This window comes from Triticum aestivum, chromosome 4B, assembly GCF_018294505.1.
Source record: "Triticum aestivum cultivar Chinese Spring chromosome 4B, IWGSC CS RefSeq v2.1, whole genome shotgun sequence".
Lineage (NCBI taxonomy): Eukaryota > Viridiplantae > Streptophyta > Magnoliopsida > Poales > Poaceae > Triticum > Triticum aestivum.
The window spans coordinates 346771560-346791177 of NC_057804.1; positions in this window are offsets into that span (position 1 = coordinate 346771560).

A 19618-nucleotide genomic window follows, 5' to 3' on the forward strand; every position below is an offset into this window, starting at 1 on the left:
CACTGGAGCTAGAATCGTTCATATTGACTAAGTTGACAAAGCCCTCCGTCCCCGTCAACTTAGTATGCCCACAAGTCAGCCTCCCACCATGGTGGGTCCCAGCTAGCAGGGGGAGTATTCATTTTTCTGTGCGTAATAAGGAGGCACTTTCGGTGGGTCCGAGCTGACAGGGGCAAACGTTTTTTTTCGCGAAATACGGTGGTCTGTCCGGTGGGTCCCTACTGTCAGGGGCAAACGTTTTTTTTCGCGAAATACGGTGGCCCGTCCGGTGGGTCCCTGCTGTCAGGGGGAAATGTTTTTTTCATGAAATACTGGTGGCCCGTCCGGTGGGTCCCTGGTGTCAGGTGGAGGAATAATTATTTTGCGTGTAATAAGGAGGCACTTCCTTGCGGCTGTCGTGGACCCAACTGTCAGCCTCTCCACATACAATACTCTTCCGATGGAAGTCGGTCGTTGACCACATTGACCACGCCGCGCTGAGAGCACCACGATAGTGGACGACGGCGAGGCCTAGGAAGGGGACGACGCGGAGCCGGGGAAGACGCGGCAGTGGATGCCCACGCGGAGAGGAGCACGAGGGTTCACTGGTTCGGCTGCGGTGTGAGGCTGCCGTCGCCGCAGAATAACAGGGGGAGTGGGTGAGTGGAGGGATGGCCTGGCCAGCGGTGGGAGTAGTATGGGGACGGTGAGGCCTCTGCGGCAGCACAGCCGGCCACGGGAGGCAGGAGCATGCGGCACGACCGGCGCTGCTTTGGGAGGCTGGGGCAAGAAGACCAGAGGTTGAAGAAGCACTACGGCCGTTGGATGGACATCGTTGACCACGCCGTGCCGAGAGCACTAGGGCGGTGGACGACGGTGAGGCCTACGAAGGGAACGACACGGAGCCGGGGAAGACACGGCAGTGGCTGCCCACGCGGTGGAGAGTACGAGGGTTGACTTGTTCGGCTGCCGTCGCCGGAAAATAATAGGAGGTGTGGGTGAGTAGAGGGATAGACAGGCCAGGGATGCGAGTATGATGGGGCCGTGAGGCCTACCCGGCAGCACTGCCGGCCACGGGAGGCGGGAGCAGGCGGTTCCGACGGTGCTGGTTTGGGCGGCTGGGGCAGGAAGATCAGAGACTGAAGAAGCACGATTGTCGTTAGATTGACATCTAACGGTCTGACGCTGGTAGAGTCGATTGTTGACTAAGTTTCTTTTTTGCGAAACCTTGTGTACGCATGAACTTGGTAGGCCCACAAGTCAGCCTCCAAATCTGTGGCAGACAACATAAATCTCATTTGCTATTTTTTATAATTTGCAGCCATTTGCTAATTTTTAAGTAGTTTATTACAGCCCATTTTCTGCCCAGGACCACGGTCAAAAAGTTCAATCTTATTTTGCATATTTTGGTGGAGTCTGAACTGTTATAATCCTAAAATAATAAACATTTTTTTAAGAACTTATTGATTTGCCAAAAAAATCGTTTTGTTTTTGTGAGCAAATAAGACGTGGGACAATTGAGTTGGTTTAAGGGAAAACCAGTGGTAAAAAAATCAGTGCTGGGTGGGAAAAAATAACAAAAATAAGGATGTAAATATGAAAAGGGAATTTCATGTGTTTTCAATATAATGATACGTGTATATGAACTAGTAAAACTATAGGTAGAGATTAGAAAACGGATGTAGGACATGCGTTTCAAGAGGAAAATAGAACTGGGTTGTGTGTTTGATTCAGTAAAAAAAACTGCCTGCGGATGTTCTAAGACAAAATATAACTAACGCTGGCAGGCCAGAGGCCAGTAGATACCTGCTGGATCTTTGTGCCCCGTTGTCGTCATGGCTGGGCCTGTTAAAAACAAAACCAACCCTGGGCAGTCTGCAGCCCAGTTGAAACTTTCTCGACCTGAAAAAACAATATACGTGCTCAATAAACGAGAGAATTCTGCAAGTACAGACTGATAACTGGGATGCAACATGGATATTGTTTTTTTATCGTGATAATAAGTGCATGCACTTGTTTCGAAAAAATTGGAGAACTGGGAATTCGAACAGCGGGTGCTTATGCTACCCATCAAATAAAAATCAGGTGCCTGAAAATTCGTTTCGAAACAAATGATTCAGCTTTATATCCACGCCGACCCTCGGCATGATGGTTGGAAGCAAATGCAAGTTCATACCAAAAGATCGTTAACAACAATACCAACTTGCGGACGACAAGGTAGTACAACTACCAATACCTAACTAACTTATAATCTTTTTACTCCTGGCCCTAGTGTTCGTCTGGTAGAAAATCTTGCAGAGGACCAGTTCCCGCTCCTTCTCTTGCTCCAGGTCCCCGAGGTGGTACTGGTGCATCACCCAGTTGGTCCTCTGCTGGTCGAAGTTCTTGTTGGTGTGCAGCACCAAAACCTTTTTTGCTGCCCGTCTGCCAGCCGTTGACCATCACCGGCAAGGTATTGTCGGTCTTGTGCCACATCGCGTGCATGCCGCACTCCAACTGTAACTTGCGACGCGTCCACGTGCCCCTTTTGAACGCCCTGGAATTGCGCTGGAAGAATTGCTTCCTTAGGCCACTCAGTGTGATACCTGCAGTATTGTGGAATACTGGTTTTAGTGTACGTAGTTGGCATTTTCATAACATCTTTGGCATGTTGCAGTCACTTGATTCACTTTTTATTAACTGTCAAATTGTAATTGCTTCACCAGGTCTGCGTCTAAAAAGAAAAATAGAGCTATAAACAAAGGAATATGTTTGTGCAAGTAGATGGCCGATCGGTGTCTTACCTGGAAGTTTCTCAGGTTGGGTGTAGCATATGTTGTGCTCGCTGTCGATGGTTGGTATGAACAAATCGATGAGAGACTGAAATCTCGCGCTATCAGCACTCACTTTGGCCTCAAGGTGCTCAATCAGCTCCTGATCCGTCGGATCGAACTTGACGCCAGCCGGCAACACTGGCCAATTCTTCTTCGACTTGCATCGGTAATTCTAGTTATATGGTACTCAATGTATGATCAGTCGACTGTTTAAAGTGAATGATGAAAGATTTCGACAGATAAGTGGTACTCCAAATCTGAAGTCCAGAATACCCGAACATGCCGCTGGGATTCTTGTGTCACCTCACGTGCAGCGTGTTGTCACGTCAATTCAATGTGTGGACATGAGGAATAATTTGACCGACATATACTAGTACTGCTACTGTACTACTTACTAGTCGTATTTAGTGTCACAATTTATACATAGGTTAACAAGTACGCACTTGAATCCTAACTGATATATATATATATATATATATATATATATATATATATATATAGGGAAAATCCATTCTACCACTAGGTGGTAGTTACCCCTGCCTTGATCCCAGGTGAGTTAGGATCCATCATCATTATCAGTACATCCAACGCAGGTGAGTTAGGATGCACTTGATCCCAGGAAGGTATCTATGCTTCAAACCAGAGGAGTGCTTCAAACTAACAATAGCACATAATATCCAACAAAAGAGGGTCGTGCTACAGCAGCAGAATACATGGCTCAGTCTAGATATCAGCACGAATCAAGTTGTGCATATTTGCTGTTGGCATGAACCACATCGCCGCATGTCGGGTTTGCAAAAGCCATCCATCGCATGGAAGCTTGATGCCTTTCACACACTGAAGATTACCTGGCAACAAGCTATGTCGACGAATCTCTGGATATGGTGATTCATGAAACCCATGGTATGATGTGTAAACACAGCCCCCCCTCGCGAATGGAAGTTGCATAGCACAGTAATCATCGCCGGTGATATGATCGATGATTGGTTGGATGATCGGATAATTGAGCCCGAGGAACAAGGAGTGGTTGCCGAGGCTGTAAACCCGCCTCCAGTTGAATACGCCTGGCCCAACGGAGCTGGGATCTTTCTCGAACACGAAGCAGCCATAGCCATCAATGTCACGAACGCCCCACGCATTGTACTGCATGTGGTTTGATGTAATGGTTTGGTCAATTTGGTACGTGCGAATGAGCATCAAATGACCGCTGTCAGCTGAACGAGCGATAAACCACCACCCATCGGCTGGTATGATTCCAGGTCCTGGAATCATGAAGGCCAGCGCATTTGCGTCTGCTGCAACAATTCAAATTGGAGACCAAAAGGACAAAAATAAACAATCATGTTCAGAGTATGTGTGGAATTAAGATTATTATAACAGTGACACATATCATAGACAGAGAATTGCAATGTCGTGGTCATAATCATACCCCAAGTTAAAAAAATAAGCCAATGGCTTTCATATTCTAGCAACATGTCATGGTTCAAACATCATGTAACAATGAGAGGAAAACAGCTATGACAGCGCCTACTCATATTCTACCATAGCACTTACTACTACTGTTCTCATATCAACTCTAAGCAATAACATGCGTTGTTATAAAAATCTTGTAAACGAGAGTAACATATAGCAATCATGATGTTATGCTCATAATATGTATTCTAACAATCATTAGATGCCAATTGTTCTCATATCAACTCTAACAATAACATGTGTGGTCATAAAAATCTAGGAAATGAGAGGAACACATAGCAATGATGTGGTTATAGACATGCTATGCATTCTAAATTTGTAACAAATGAACAGGCAGTCGTATTCATAAGGTAAAGATGAGATGAGATAGAACAATTACACGACGATAGATTCCACCAGTATAGGCAGCCAATCTGTGCATCGACCGCGTAAACGATGCCATCGTGCACTATAGCATCAGACAGAAATGTTGCCTCAACAGGATTGATGATGAGCCATAACCATGTATGGCGACCGGATTCCAGATAGACTAATCCCATGTTGAACAAGGCAATGAGCTTGTAATCCATGTAGTCTTATGATGGTGTGGGCACTTCACAGATTACAACTTTCTGCAAACAGAGGTCGAGCCAAAAGCTTGACGCGTCTCGTGCGTAGTAGGAAGGAGTGTCCGGCGGGCCGCGAGGCTCTATGTTGGCGGTATCCAACGATGGAAGGGTGATCTCGCTGGGTGTAGATATCCACGAGACGCCATAGACTACCGGTGTGGTGGATGAGGACGATCAAGTTGGCCTTCATGCCCGCCCAGTAGTGGCGCGCATGAAGGACAGGTGGACGGGTAGTGGTAGCATGTCGAGGGGCACCACGACAACCTCCGTAGGATCGTCAAGTCGGTGTCTAAGCCACCTGCGAGGATCGGGCATCAGCAAGCAGGGTGTCTTGAAAAAGAGCCGTCTGGTTGCAGACTAGTAGACGGTACAAAGACACCGAGCATGCGGCCAGACAGACGGTGCTGAGTAGGTCCATACGACTACAGATCTGCTCCAAGAGAACATCGGGGAGGGAATTCCAATCACGGCTCTGCGTGTCAGTCGGTTCTGCCATTGGGGTTTTCGGTGCCTGCGAGCCAGCGGGGAAGTGGATTCGGGCGGGCGAGCGAAGAAGCTTCTCCTCGTGTGGTCGAGCAGTGAGCGGGGGGATATGGTACGCGCGAGCTACCAAGGAAGATGGCGCGGGCGGGCGAGCAGTGAGCGGGGGTAAATGGTGTGCGGCCGACGATGGGGAAGAGAGGAGGAAGAAGAAGAGAGGAGGAAGAAGAGTGGAAGACGGGGAAGAAAGTGCATTAAATCTCAATTCTACTAGTACTACTACCAGGATATACCGTCCTTCGGAGTGTAAATAGTTACACCGATGACATGTGGGTCTACCACAAGAGGGCCCATATGTCAGTTAATGGAGGACAGAGGTGCGTAGGCGTATTTGCGGAAGCGTGCTCTACTGGCAAACATGATGGCAGTACTGGGTAAGGCTGATTTAGTAACAACAACACGCTGGTTCAGCTTATTAATTACGTGTCCCATCTGCTGCAGCGTGTATTGTCACTTCACTGCGAAGACTAGTTGAATAGTTCTCTCTGACCGAGATGGGGAATAATGGATCGCGAGGACTTCCTTTCTACAGTATCCCTATGCCTCTACGCTCACTTCACTCATTTTGCTCCGTACCTAGTCACTTGTTGAAATCTGTAGAAAGACAAATACTCCGTATTTGGGAACAGAGGGAGGCTTTTACTCCGTACTATTTGGGAACAGAGGGAGTATCACCATATGGAGGGAACAGAGGAAGCTTGAAATATGAACATGTCAATGGCAGGGAGTAAGCCCCATGCATGCATGCATGCATGCAACATGCAACACTCACACGTACACATGGACGCACGCAACACTCACGCACCCATGCGGCACACAGCACACGACGCAACACACACAGCTCACGCTCAAGTGCTCAACCTACTCCCTACGTCCGTGAAAGACTGTACATTTAGAGATTTACACATTGACCAGGGCATAATTAACGCCCAAAAGTAGCAGACTTATGTGTGCATGCGACCATTGAGATAAGAAGATTAAATGAAGGCCGTTGCATGCTGTAATTAAGGATAGACATGTAGCCTATACCTACAGCACAAGTTGGTGCATTAGTCAATCAATATCGATTTAGATTAAAGGCTAAATGCATTGGAAGTGTAGATGTACATTATGTACCACACTCTTTGTTTTCTAGCCGATGTACACTCTTTGTTGGAAGACCGAGGGAGGACACGAGCATGCACTCACATACACAGCCAGGGCGGTTCGCGCGCAAGGGTTGGACTCGTGTCGCTCCTGCGTAAAGTTTTGTTTAACTGATTTCTTTGCTCTGCCAACTGACAGGTGGGACCCAGAAACCAGGTGACAATTTAACCAGTCAACAAAGTGCCACGTCGACTATGTGGCCGGTCAGTAGGGTGCAATACGGTGCTCTACGATGAGCTAGTGATCGTATAATTGCCGCAAAACTATATATAGTGACCGTAAAGAGCATATTGTTACATACGTTGACCGCCAGTGTATTTTTCTCATTTCAAATTAAGCCATATTAATCGGAAAGGATGCAGTATGGACTACTACTAGTACTAGTACTCCTTTGATGTGTCCCGTCAACTCACCGAATGAGGAGAAGCTTGCTTACTACGCCTCTCCCTCGCCCATGTGCGTGGTGGTTCGCAGGACGAGGAGAGGGTTTTGACTACAGCTCCCTCTCCCTCTCCCTCCCTCTCCCTCTCCCTCGCCCTCGCCCTCACCCTCGTGGTGGACGTGCAGTAGTTTAGTCGGTGTCAGATTGCCAGAAGCATATTGTACTGTAGTATCATCATTGTTGGACCTTCCGAAGAGGCGAAGAGCCAAGTGCAAGGTTCACACGAGTACGAACTGTTGAACCTCCCGAAGAGGCATAGAGCCAAGTGCAAGGTTTTATAGGAGTTGTCGTCCTAGTAGGAGTGTACTACAACTATAGCGAACAATGCTACTATATGATGCCGCCACGTCAAGTATATCCAAAGCCGTGCCACCTTTTTTTCTCAAAGAGCATGTTGGAGCCCATGCAACAACCACACAAGTTGCACGTACACATAACACATTTACTAGTAATAAATTCTAAGGGACAAAAGCCAGTATGCCACACAAGTTCATCTCAATTTCATGTGATAAATTTGTGCACGACTAGTCTACATATATTCACAGCGCTACCGTTCACAATTACCGTACTCCACTTACACGTTATAGATGGGCTACATGCATGTCCTCCTCCAGGTTCCAGTCCCAGGTGTTCTTCATGGATGGCACAATCCATAGCGGTGGGCAACGGGAATCATTGTCGCAGCTTTCTAGTCCGGTTCCACACGATGGAGACTCATCCAAGCTGAAGCGGCATAAATCAGGGATAGCGTGTCCCAGCATGTCGTTCATCCGGCGGTGCGCAATGAAGACACAACCATGCTTCATGAACGGCAGGCCTTCCGTGTCGTGCACGGAAGGTGGCATCCGCTTCACAATGGGGTAGCTGTCCCCGATGAAAAGCGAGTACTCTCCAAGAGTGTTCCTCGGCACCCACGTAGCATCACGGGGGTCGAACTCGGCGCCGTTCATCTGGTACACGCGGCATCCCAGATCTGGACACATGGTGACGTACATAGTCAAGGTCCATGCATAATAATGTTGTGCTCAAATATGGCGGTCAGTAATACTGTGCAGCAAATAGTACTACTCCGGTATAGAGGAAGTAAAATAACCGGCTTATTATATATAGCCACTCTTGGCTACATGGATGAGATAGTAAGACATGGAAAAACAAAAATGGTGGCAGCTAGTGGGTTCAAGTCTTCAAGGGCCTAGCTAGCTATACGCGTCCTCCAAGGTAAAAAGTACTCCTACTAGTACTACTAAGTATACTACTAGTACAACAATGAAAGAGAAGGCGAGAGGGTTAAAAAATGGAATACCTGGGTAGATGGTGACGGTCCGATCGTGGTAGATTGTGTGACCATGTTGCACATCAGTGGTACCATGGGTAACGACTGCTAAGATAGTTGATCCCAATATGCCAAAGTCAGCTACAAGGTTCCAGGTTAGACCGAATCGCGGATGCAAATGCACATCCAGGATCGGCGATCTTATTTTGATCGGGGGATGACTGGTCCCTGCAAAATAATGGAGTATCGTTAGGGATGCAAATGATGGTTTGTGCATTCCATTTGTAATCTCTCATACCGTAGGATGGCAACCAGATGAGACAAGCCCCCTGGCTTGTCACCGCGAAGATGCGGCCTAGATGGCGCACGGCGTCTTCGAACGTGTAGGGGTACAAATCTGCCATCGCCAACATGCGCCAGCCTCTGCCGTTACTGCGTCTTGCATTGATGGCAATCCTTATGTCGAACACCGCGATGAGATAGTAATCGTCGTAGCCGCGTCGCTTTGTCGGCGGGTCCGCAATTGCTATATTCTTCAATCTCATGTAGGCATTATCATACGTATTCAAGCCCAGCCAGTCCGGAAGGCCGATCCCAATGGTGGAGAAGGGGTCTACCGGAACGGCCGCACTGCTGTGGATGTTGTGCAAAATGATGGTGGTATCCGGCCGGAGGTATGCAAGCCAATCTTCGTTGGCACCGACCCAGACCTATATATAAGACGGTGGGCAGCGGAGAAATTACGGGATGGAAATGGAATAACTAAGTACTACATGATCAAACTCCATTACTGACCTGCTCATCGGACAAAATCCGACTACCTCTCAACGTCGGCAACTCTAGCGGAGTCAACGTGCAACCATGGCCAGGGAGCGGTGGACTGTTCGAAGGATTGTCCCATAGAAGAACCTTCTCCTCGAGGACGCATGGAAGACCAACAAGCATGGCCTTTTCCCAAGCCTGTTTAAGCAGCGTCTTGAAAAAGTTGGTGCAGGAAGCACCGAGTCTTGCGGCGGTGAGGACGTCGGAGCGGCGTGCGATTTCTCCCAGAGGATCGTCGTCCAAGGTCTCCCAGCCCCAACGAGGAGGAGAACCGCCTGGCGAATCCATGGGAGCAGCGATGAACTGCCTTCTCTTCGGGGGGAGGGGAGCTGGCGAGGAGGAGATAAGAGCGTAGTAACCGCAGGGCCTCGTCCCTTCCAACTGTAGATCGTTCCTCAGCGAAGGGGTGAGGCTATTATTTACTACTAGTACTAGCATTATGGAATGTTATGGGATTGCATTATACTGTAAATAATAGCACTAGTAAGAAATTTTTGGCACTAGGTAGTAGTTTTTGGCGTGGATTAAGAAATTTTGGGTATGTTTTTGCCATTTTTTGTACACGCCAACTAGTGTCAAAAAACGTGTTACATTATGTGACGCAGGAGTACGTACTCGTACTGTAGCAGTACCGGTACTACTTTTCTCAACTAGTAGTGCGATGTACTGTACTTCTAGTCTAGTCTAGTATAGTGCACCAGTTTTGAACTCTTGAATCTCAGGGCCAAGGAGCTACAATTGGAAGTGGAGGGTACTACTGTTCTCTAGAACCATCGCTGTACTATCAATGCAGGGGAAGTACACCTGCGTAGTGGCCTAGTGGGTACTCTCGGTGCTATATTCAGCCGCTCCTCTCACGTAGGAGTAGCTGGCCTACCCAGCCGCTCCTCTCACGCACACACTAGCAGCCTGTTTATCAGCGACGGTTACTGCGGGGGTAGAACATTTGAGTTATTTGATACAGCGAGACTAGGCTTTTCGCTTCCATTTGTGGAGGTGTAATGGATCTCGTCGAACTTTGTTAGTAGTTCCTTCTTTACGAATGAGATGAAGCAAAGCTTTTGCCTCCGTTTAAAAAAACACGTCAAGAGGAATTTCTTTTATAGTAGAGCCGATAATGGAGTGAAGTCCATGCGTGCAACGCCACAAGCTACAAAGTAGTAGTAGAGCACTTTACGTACGGAACCATATTGCACAGTTCCCAATGCCCCGCCAGGCTTTCCCGTCTCCTCGGGCTTAATTGGAGGCGCTAGTTTAAATATGCTACTAGCTGATGCGGAAGCTGCAAGCAAGGTGCGGCTAGGGCGAGCCACGGGATGCTGGGAAGGAAAACCTGTTCACGTGGCTAGGCTATCCAGTGCACCCAGATTGTGGGGCCGCACGTCCATTCTACTTCAAAACTCAAACTACCCGTGTAAAATATGGCTTGCAGCAAAGTGTAGTAGTACTATTTTTTTAAAAGGCTGCCGTGCGTTCGGCCGGGATCGAACCCACAAAACGAGGTATACACTCCCGCGACCACTAGTAGTACTCGTTGGAGTACAACGCAACCTAGAATCGCCTTTTGTCGCTAGTAGTACGTACATTGTTCCTTACAAGAAACCACTAAAATGCCAAGAAACTATTACCACTTGCATACGTGGCAGACTTAAGATAAGACTACCTTATCAACCATTGTACATGCTCTTACCAACAAAAATCCTCGAGTGACCTCCTACCTCCGGCCCGTCCACCTAGTCATCCCCGGCCATGGGACGCAGCTACCGCCACCGGCAGAAGGCGAGGTCAAAACCGCCGGCGGTGCGGAGCCCATGTTGCGGCAGCCCGGATGCCAACTCCGTCCGACGCTCGCGGTCGCTAGCTAGCCAAGATAGCTCCGTCCAGTTGCTTGTCTGCAAGGTTTGCTAGCTAGATTGGCACGGCAGCACGGCGGCTTGCTCGCGCACGCCGCGCTCAGGCCAACCATCTGGCTCGAGCCAAGGCCAGCGTGGCGGCTTGCTCGCTCGTGAGTCACGCTCGGGCCAGCCTGCCAACCCGTGCGGAGGCCAGCGCGGCGTTCGGCCCGTCCGGCGGAGCGACGGCCAACTTGCTCATCACCGGCGCCACCGACGAACACACATCAGTACTATTTGAAGTAATGTTTAGGAAAAATAATGATTTGAGGGGGAATAACAGGATAGAAGGTCAGATGGGGGTCCCTCGTGTCAACGGTCAAACAAACTGTGTTGGTTTAAGCTGCCTCGTCAGCACGGACGTGTGGGCCAACCCTGTCATAATTGGGTTTAAACAAACCTAATCGGTAGGAGTACTAGGTAGTAGTTTTTGGCGTGGATTAAGAAATTTTGGGTATGTTTTTGCTATTTTTTGTACAATAGATTCTTCCCAGGGCTGGTTGAAAGTGGTAGTTTTTAGTTAAATACTTTACATATTGTAAGTAGGAGTGAAAGTTAAGCTTTGGAAGCCAATAAGCAAGGCAAGTTACATAGTGCATATGTGTACATGATTGAAAGTAAATATCAACCATCAGTGACTAATATCTTGATGGAAAACTCGAAACTATGGAATACTAGGAAACAAATGCATGGTTGGAAATACTAGCAATGTTCATGTCTGTTGCAACGAATCATAATTAGAATAATACTTATTCACAAACTTGGTACAAAACACTCTAATTTTGATATACATATGTTTCAATTAGAATATATTCCTTGGGCTGCTTTGGTGAGGTCAGGGAGGGATGTGGTTGGTTTTAAGATACTAATCATGGGTTTTTCTGCAAATTGGTAGACAAGTGGGATGTTGGTGAGAAAAGGCAACAACTTGCCTCACAATCGTTAGATGAAGATCTAATGGTCAGAAATGACGGACGGCAGACACACCAGCATCACCAACTTAGTCTTGTGTAGGAGTACTAGCAAGATCCGTGCATTGCATGGAACATCAAGATGCATTTTTTTTATAAAACACTTGTTGTGATTGACCCTTGCAGGAGTAATCCCATGTGTAAAAACTAATGATATCTCGAGAAATATGAGATAAGGTGAAGAGGAGTGGGGTGTGCTGGTGGTTGGTGGTCAGACTAGGCGGAGGCATTGGGATTGACGATGCCGGCAGCGGCCACCAGGCCAGTTTGTTCTAGAGGTCCTCATCAAGGTATCACCCTCGAAAGTTGATAGTAACGCTGCAGTGTCGTACAATTAAGGGGAGTGTTGTGCGGCGCCGGGGCCTAGTCTTCATTCCCGTTGATCGGGTCTTCTTATTATCCAGCGGGGCAATTGGGCCACCATGGGGTCTCTGATGGGTCTCTAACCAGAATATACTAAACAGTTTAGGATAAATAGGTAGGTAACAATAACATGTTACAAGATCAGGCTATGCATCAGAATAGGTAAAACAGTAGCAGCAGCAATTTCTAATGCAAGCATAATAGAGAAGAGAATAGGTGATATCGGAATGTTCAAAGGGGGGGGTGCTTGCCTGGTTGCTCAGCAACAAAGGCAGGGTCGTGAGTGGTGTCCGGTGACGTAGTCGATCATAGGGACAACATCGGTCTCGGGGTCTAGCGGAGAGAAGAGGGGGAAGAAACAATAAATATAAAGCAAACAAAGCATCATAAAGCATGACATGACGACAAGCAAAACTAGGGTCGACCTAACAAAGTGTTGCACGATATAGGTGAAGGGGGAATTCAACCGGGAATAGTTTCCCGGTTCCGGACCTGTGTCAGACAGATGACTGGAGGGGGAATGTTCCATGTTCAGCATGCTAGGGGCAAGTGACAGATGAATGGACCGCGTATTCGGGTTCATTGGATTTTTCTGAGCAACTTTCATGTAGAAAACTTTTTCATCCGAGCTATGGTTTATTTTTTATGATTTTCTAAAAGTTTTAATGTTTTTCTGAAATTCCAGGATTTATTATTTATTCGAAATTAAAACAGAATTTGCTAAATATACCCAGAAGTATACCCACTGAGAAGCTGAAAGGTGGGTCCAGAGGGTCCAGTTGACCAAGTCAACAACTCAGTCAAAAGTCAACTGAGTTGTCTGTTGACTAGTCAAATATGGCAGGTGGGGCCCAGGTGTCATACACTCAAAGTTAAAAGATTATAATTAAAAATGGTTTAATCCCCACATGCCATAGACAGAGTCTAAACTAACAGGGTTAATTTTAAACTAATCTAAATTAGTGGGGGCTAATTAGGTTAGTACCTAATAGAGAGGGGGTTAATTTCTAAAAGGGGATTAGCCCCTAATCTATGGGAGACCCACAGGGTAGCGACCCTGGACGGCCACACACACGGTGGCCACGGCCATGGTCAGGAGGACGTGTTGCCGGCCGGCCGGCCGAGCGAGCGGGAGGGAAGGACACCGGAGGCGGCAGAGGGAGGCTATGGCCGCGGAACACGGCACGGCCGGCGCGCGGGCTGGCGGCAGCGGCAGGCAGTGCCGGGCGCAAGGGGGATGGCAGCAGGAGGAGGCGGGCGCACACACGCAGGGAGCAGCAAGTGGCTGCGGGGCGTGACCGCTAGCTAGAAGCAGGGGCGCGGGAGGGCGTGGCCTCGCTGCGATGGGACTTGCACGGGGCGGGGAAGCAGAGTCCAGCGGCAATGGTAGTTTAATAGAAACAGCGGCAGCGGCAGCAGTGGGCGGCTTCAGCACAGAGAAGCAGCTGACAGCAAGCAACACACACAGCTGTGGCAGCAAGGAACAATAGCAACGTGGCGGTAGCGGCAAGAGCAGCAAAAGCGCGCAGGGACAACAAACGCGGGCGCACGTTGTGCACGGCCGGAGCTCACGCACGCAGGGGCAGGGCGACCAGGGGGCACGCATGGGGGTGAGGCTAAGCGCAGACGGGCGGGCGCGGAGGCACACGGGCACGCGCAAGGGCCTGACTAGGGGCACGGACGGGCCAACTCCAGACATGGCGACTGGTCCTCGTGGGGCGACGCATACGGCAACAAATCGAAGGGGGAAAGTAGGGGAATTGAGAGAGGAGCTCACTGCGAGCTCAATGGCGGGGCCAGGGAGGCCGAGTGATAGAATTAGAGGCAAAGGTGTCTCGTCTTTTGATGAGATGGTGGCTATCATTTTCTGTGGGAGTCGACCTTGACGATCCGACTACGAACGTGCGAGACGTTGCACCTTAGCAATCGCTAAACCAACTTCCAAGGGGTTATTGACCACGCCGGAGCATGATCAACCTGACCACGAGGGTCTGTTTTCCTGCGAGCAAACGAAGAACAAGCAAGAAACTGAGATTGCAATATGGATATTGCGAATATAAGAGGAAAGCTTTATTAATGAAGGTGGGGTTCTGTGACGCCTTTGTCTGGTCGTTGAACACAAACGATGTACGCGAAGTTGCAGCTATGGCGAACTTTAATCTAAACAAAACCCAAAGTCTAAACGGTGCCCTAAGGGCTGTATATATGGAGGAAGAGGGGGGAATTTCATGGCCCTTGGTGGAGGGGTCCGAAACCAACCCTATATCATGTTTCCCCACACATACGGACTCTAAAAATAGCCTATACTTATGTATTTCGAAATTACATGGACCTGGCCCAATAAAAAGGTGACACATCACCTAGAATAGCCTCTGGACGAAATTTATGAAGTGTCATCTTGTATATTTCGTCCAAGGCTTCATGCACTTATTATGGTGGCTTCAAAGCCCTGAAATCATCACTTGTAACTCCGTTCTTGTTCCCCTTGTGCATGCCATCATCTCCATGCTTGTTCTTGCTCCAATGTTCATCCTTCTCCAAGCTAGGCCCTTCATTTGTAAGCAAAACAAATGTATCCAATTTAGGCAGCATCATATTCTCATGAACGTTAGAATCATTACCAAGAAACGAAAGTAACTAGTAATTTAGTTGGCGTGCAAGAGCTCTAGTAATTGGTCCAGTATGTATAGCAGTAGGGGTTGTGGGTATAACAATGGTATTGATGTCCTCATCATCCTCCCCTTCTTGAAATGAAGTTGTCCTCGATGGAAGTTCATCTTCCTCACCCAAATAAGGCTTCAAATCTGCAATGTTAAAAGTGGGACTAACCCCAAAATCTGCAGGCAGCTCAAGTTTATATGCATTATCATTTATTTTCTCTAACACCTTAAAGGGACCAGCAGCACGTGGCATTAGCTTTGATTTGCGCAAATCAGGAAATCTATCCTTACGCAAATGTAACCAAACAAGATCTCCAGGTGCAAACACAACATGTTTTCTAACCTTATCTCCAGCAAGTTTATATTTAGCATTCATACGCTCAATGTTTTCCTTAGTTAACTCATGCATTTTTAAAATCAATTTAGCACGTTGTTTAGCATTAAAATTTACCTTCTCTAAATATGGAAGAGGCAACAAATCAATAGGTGCACGAGGTACGAAACCATACACAACTTCAAAAGGGCACATCTTAGTAGTAGAATGCAATGAACGATTATAAGCAAATTCAATATGAGGCAAGCATTCCTCCCACATTTTCTCATTATTCTTCAAAACAGCCCTAGGCATAGTAGACAATGTTCTATTGACTACTTCAGTTTGTCCATCAGTTTGGGGGTGACAAGTAGTACTAAAAAGTAGTTTAGTCCCCAACTTAGCCCATAAACATCTCCAAAAATGGCTAAGAAATTTAGTATCATGATCTAAAACAATAGTATTTGGCACACCATGCAAGCGAATAATTTCACGAAAGAACAAATGAACAACATTAACAACATCATCGCTTTTATGACATGGTATAAAGTGTGCCATTTTCGAGAATCTATCCACAACAACAAATATGCTATCCCTCCCCTTCTTTGTTCGAGGTAAACCTAAAACAAAGTCCCATAGATATATCCTCCCAAGGAACACTAGGTACATGCAAAGGCATATATAAACCATGAGGATTGAGTCAAGACTTAGCTTTTTGACATGTAGTGCCGCGAGCAATAAAACGCTCAACATCCCGTCTCATCTTTGGCCAAAAGAAATGTGTAGCAAGTACGTCCTATGTCTTCTTCACGCCAAAGTGTCCCATCAATACTCCTCCATACGCCTCCTGCAACAACAAAAGACGAACAGAGCTAGCTGGAATGCATAGCTTGTTAGCATGGAACACAAATCCATCATTAACGAGAAACTTGTTCCACATTCTTCCTTCTTTACAATTCTGCATTACATCTTTAAAATCAGAATCATGCACATATTGATCTTTGATGGTCTCCAAACCAAATTTTTTGAAGTCAAGTTGTGAAAGCATAGTATAGAAACGAGACAATGCATCAGCAATAACATTTTCTTTTCCCTGCTTGTGTTTAATGACATAAGGGAAAGTCTCAATGAATTCAACCCATTTAGCATGTCTACGATTCAGTTTAGCTTGACTTTCAATATGTTTCAAAGATTCATGATCAGAGTGTATAACAAATTCTTTGGGCCATAAATAATTTCGCCATGTTTCTAAAGTCCGAACGAGAGCATATAATTCATTATCATAAGTAGAATAATTGAGTAGGCCCACTCAATATTTCAGAAAAGTATGCAACAGGTTTGCCATCTTGTAATAACACACCTCCTAATCCAATTCCACTAGCATCACGTTCAAGCTCAAAAGTCTTATTAAAATCAGGAAGTTGGAGTAAAGGAGCATGTGTCAACTTATCTTTCAATACCGTGAAGGCTTCTTCCTGTGCGGTACCCCAAAGAAAAGGCACATCTTTCTTTGTAAGCTCATTGAGAGGTGCAACAATGGTGCTGAAATCTCTCACAAAATGCCTATAGAATCCAGCGAGGCCAAAAATACTCCTCACTTGTGTGACTGTTTTTGGCTGCGGCCAACTCTCAATAGCTTCAATCTTGGCTTTGTCAACTTCAATTCCCTGTGAAGTAACAACATAGCCAAGAAAAGATACTCGGTCGGTGCAAAAGGTGCACTTCCCAAGGTTACCAAACAAATGTGCATCACGTAGAGCAATAAAACAGCACGTAAATGTTCCAAATGTTCTTCCAAAGATGTACTATAAATCAATATGTCATCAAAGTAAACTACCACAAATCGTCCAATGAAAGCACGTAAAACTTCGTTCATTAATCTCATGAAAGTACTAGGTGCACTAGTTAACCCAAAAGGCATGACTAACCACTCATATAATCCAAACTTAGTTTTAAATGTTGTTTTCCATTCATCTCCCAATTTCATACAAATTTGATGGTATCCACTATGCAAATCAGCTTTGGAGAATATTGTAGAGCCACTCAATTCATCAAGCATATCATCTAGCCTAGGAATAGGATGACGATAATGAATAGTAATATTATTAATGCCTCTACAATCAACACACATACGTGATGTACCATCCTTTTTCGGCACTAGAATAATAGGAACAACACAAGGACTAAGGGATTCATGTATATAACATTTGTCGATCAGCTCCTGTACTTGACGCATAATCTCCTTCGTCTCCTCTGGATTGGTACGGTATGGTGCACGGTTGGGTAATGATGCACCGGGAATTAAGTCAATCTGATGCTCAATCCCTCGAATGGGAGGTAATCTCGGTGGCACGTTTTGTGGAAAGATGTCAGCGAACTCCTACAAAATGTTAGTGACAGCAGGAGGCAAAGAGGAAGGCACGTCCTCGAATGAAAATAATGCCTCTTTGCACACAAAAGCATAGGAAACATATTTCCTGAAATCTAGCTCATCAATATCAGATTTAGTGGCAAGTAAACATGCACTTTTCAATTTAATTTCAGAAGCAACACTAGATGGTTTACTATTAGGCTTCATTTGTTGCTCAAATTCTTTTGCCACAATCTGATTTTCACTCCTATTTTTCTCCTATTTTTCTTTATTAGCTCTATTAATATCATCTTTCAAAATGGACTCAGGAGTCATAGGAAGCAAAGTAATATTTTTATCCTTATGAACAAGAGTATACTGATTGTTTCTACCATGGTGTACAGAATTTTTATCAAATTGCCATGGTCAACCAAGTAATAAGGAACATGCTTGCAAAGGTACCACATCACAATCAACATAATCAGCATATGTAGAGATACTAAAATGCACACGAACAGTATGTGTTACCTTAGCCTTGCCACTGCTGTTGAACCATTGGATGTAGTAAGGATGTGGATGTGGTCTTTTGGTCAGAGATAGCTTCTCCACCATCTCCATGCTAGCCAAGTTGTTGCATCTCCCTCCGTGTATGATGACGCGCATAGAACGTTCCTTCACAACTCCCTTTGTATGGAACAAATTGTGCCTCTGATTTTGTTCAGCTTGTGTGACCTGCACACTTAAAACATGTTGAGCAACTAAACATTCATACCTGTCAGCATCTTCAGGAGCCATGTATTGCGTCTCATGATCAGAATCATCTCCACCATGTTCTTCACGTGTAATAATAGCCAAAGTCTCCTCATCATAGTCACTAGCAGACTCATACCCACCATCCTCAGTAGCAATCATCACACGCTGAGATTTGCATTATCTCGCATAATGACCTCTTCCCTTACAACGACGACAAATAATATCACTTGTGTGCCCTGTTGATGCCATGGAAGAAGAAGAGCTCTGTGTAGGCCCGACAAGTGCGCTCTTGACAGATAGCGGCGGTTGTGCCTGCTTTCTTGTATCACGGCTGGAGGTGGCACCTGATGGAGGTGCTGGTGCAGTGGAAGTAGAAGATGCACGCGGTGTCCATGATGAAGGTCGACCTGCAGAAAAGTTAGTTCGCGCCAATGCTTGTCGATCCTGCACGTCACGTTCACCTTTACAAGCAAGATGGAATAAATGAGTGATATTAGTATACTCCTTATACTCTAGAATGGTCTGAACCTCTCTATTTAATCCACCCATAAAACATGCAAGCATAGCTTCATTCTCCTCAACAATACCACATCTAATCATGCCAGTTTGTAATTCCTGATAATATTCTCCTACCGAATTTTTCCTTTGTCTCAAATGCTGCAGTTTTTGAAGTAATTCATGTTGATAATATGGTGGAACCCAACGAGTACGCATAGCAATTTTCAAAGCATCCCAAGTAGCTGGAATAGGATATAATCTACAATGTTCAGACCACCATACACATGCAAAACTAGTGAAAGCACAAACAACAACAGCAACCCGTCTCTCCTCGGGATATTGTAAACATGTAAAACATTGTTCATTTTCTAACTCCCAAGTAAGATATATATCAGGAACATATCTACCCTCAAATGGTGGAATATTCAATTTTAGTTTTGGAATATGGTCATTATCTCATACCTGAGGTGGTGGTGCAGGCCTACCATTGCGAATATATATCTGAGGTCGACCTGCTGTGTGACGCCCCCGATTCAATCATACACTAATCATGCAGGCAAACGTGTACGATCAAGATCAGGGACTCACGAGAAGATATCACAACACAACTCTAAAACATAAATAAGTCATACAAGCATCATAATACAAGCCAGGGGCCTCGAGGGCTCGAATACAAGTGCTCGATCATAGACGAGTCAGCGGAAGCAACAATATCTGAGTAC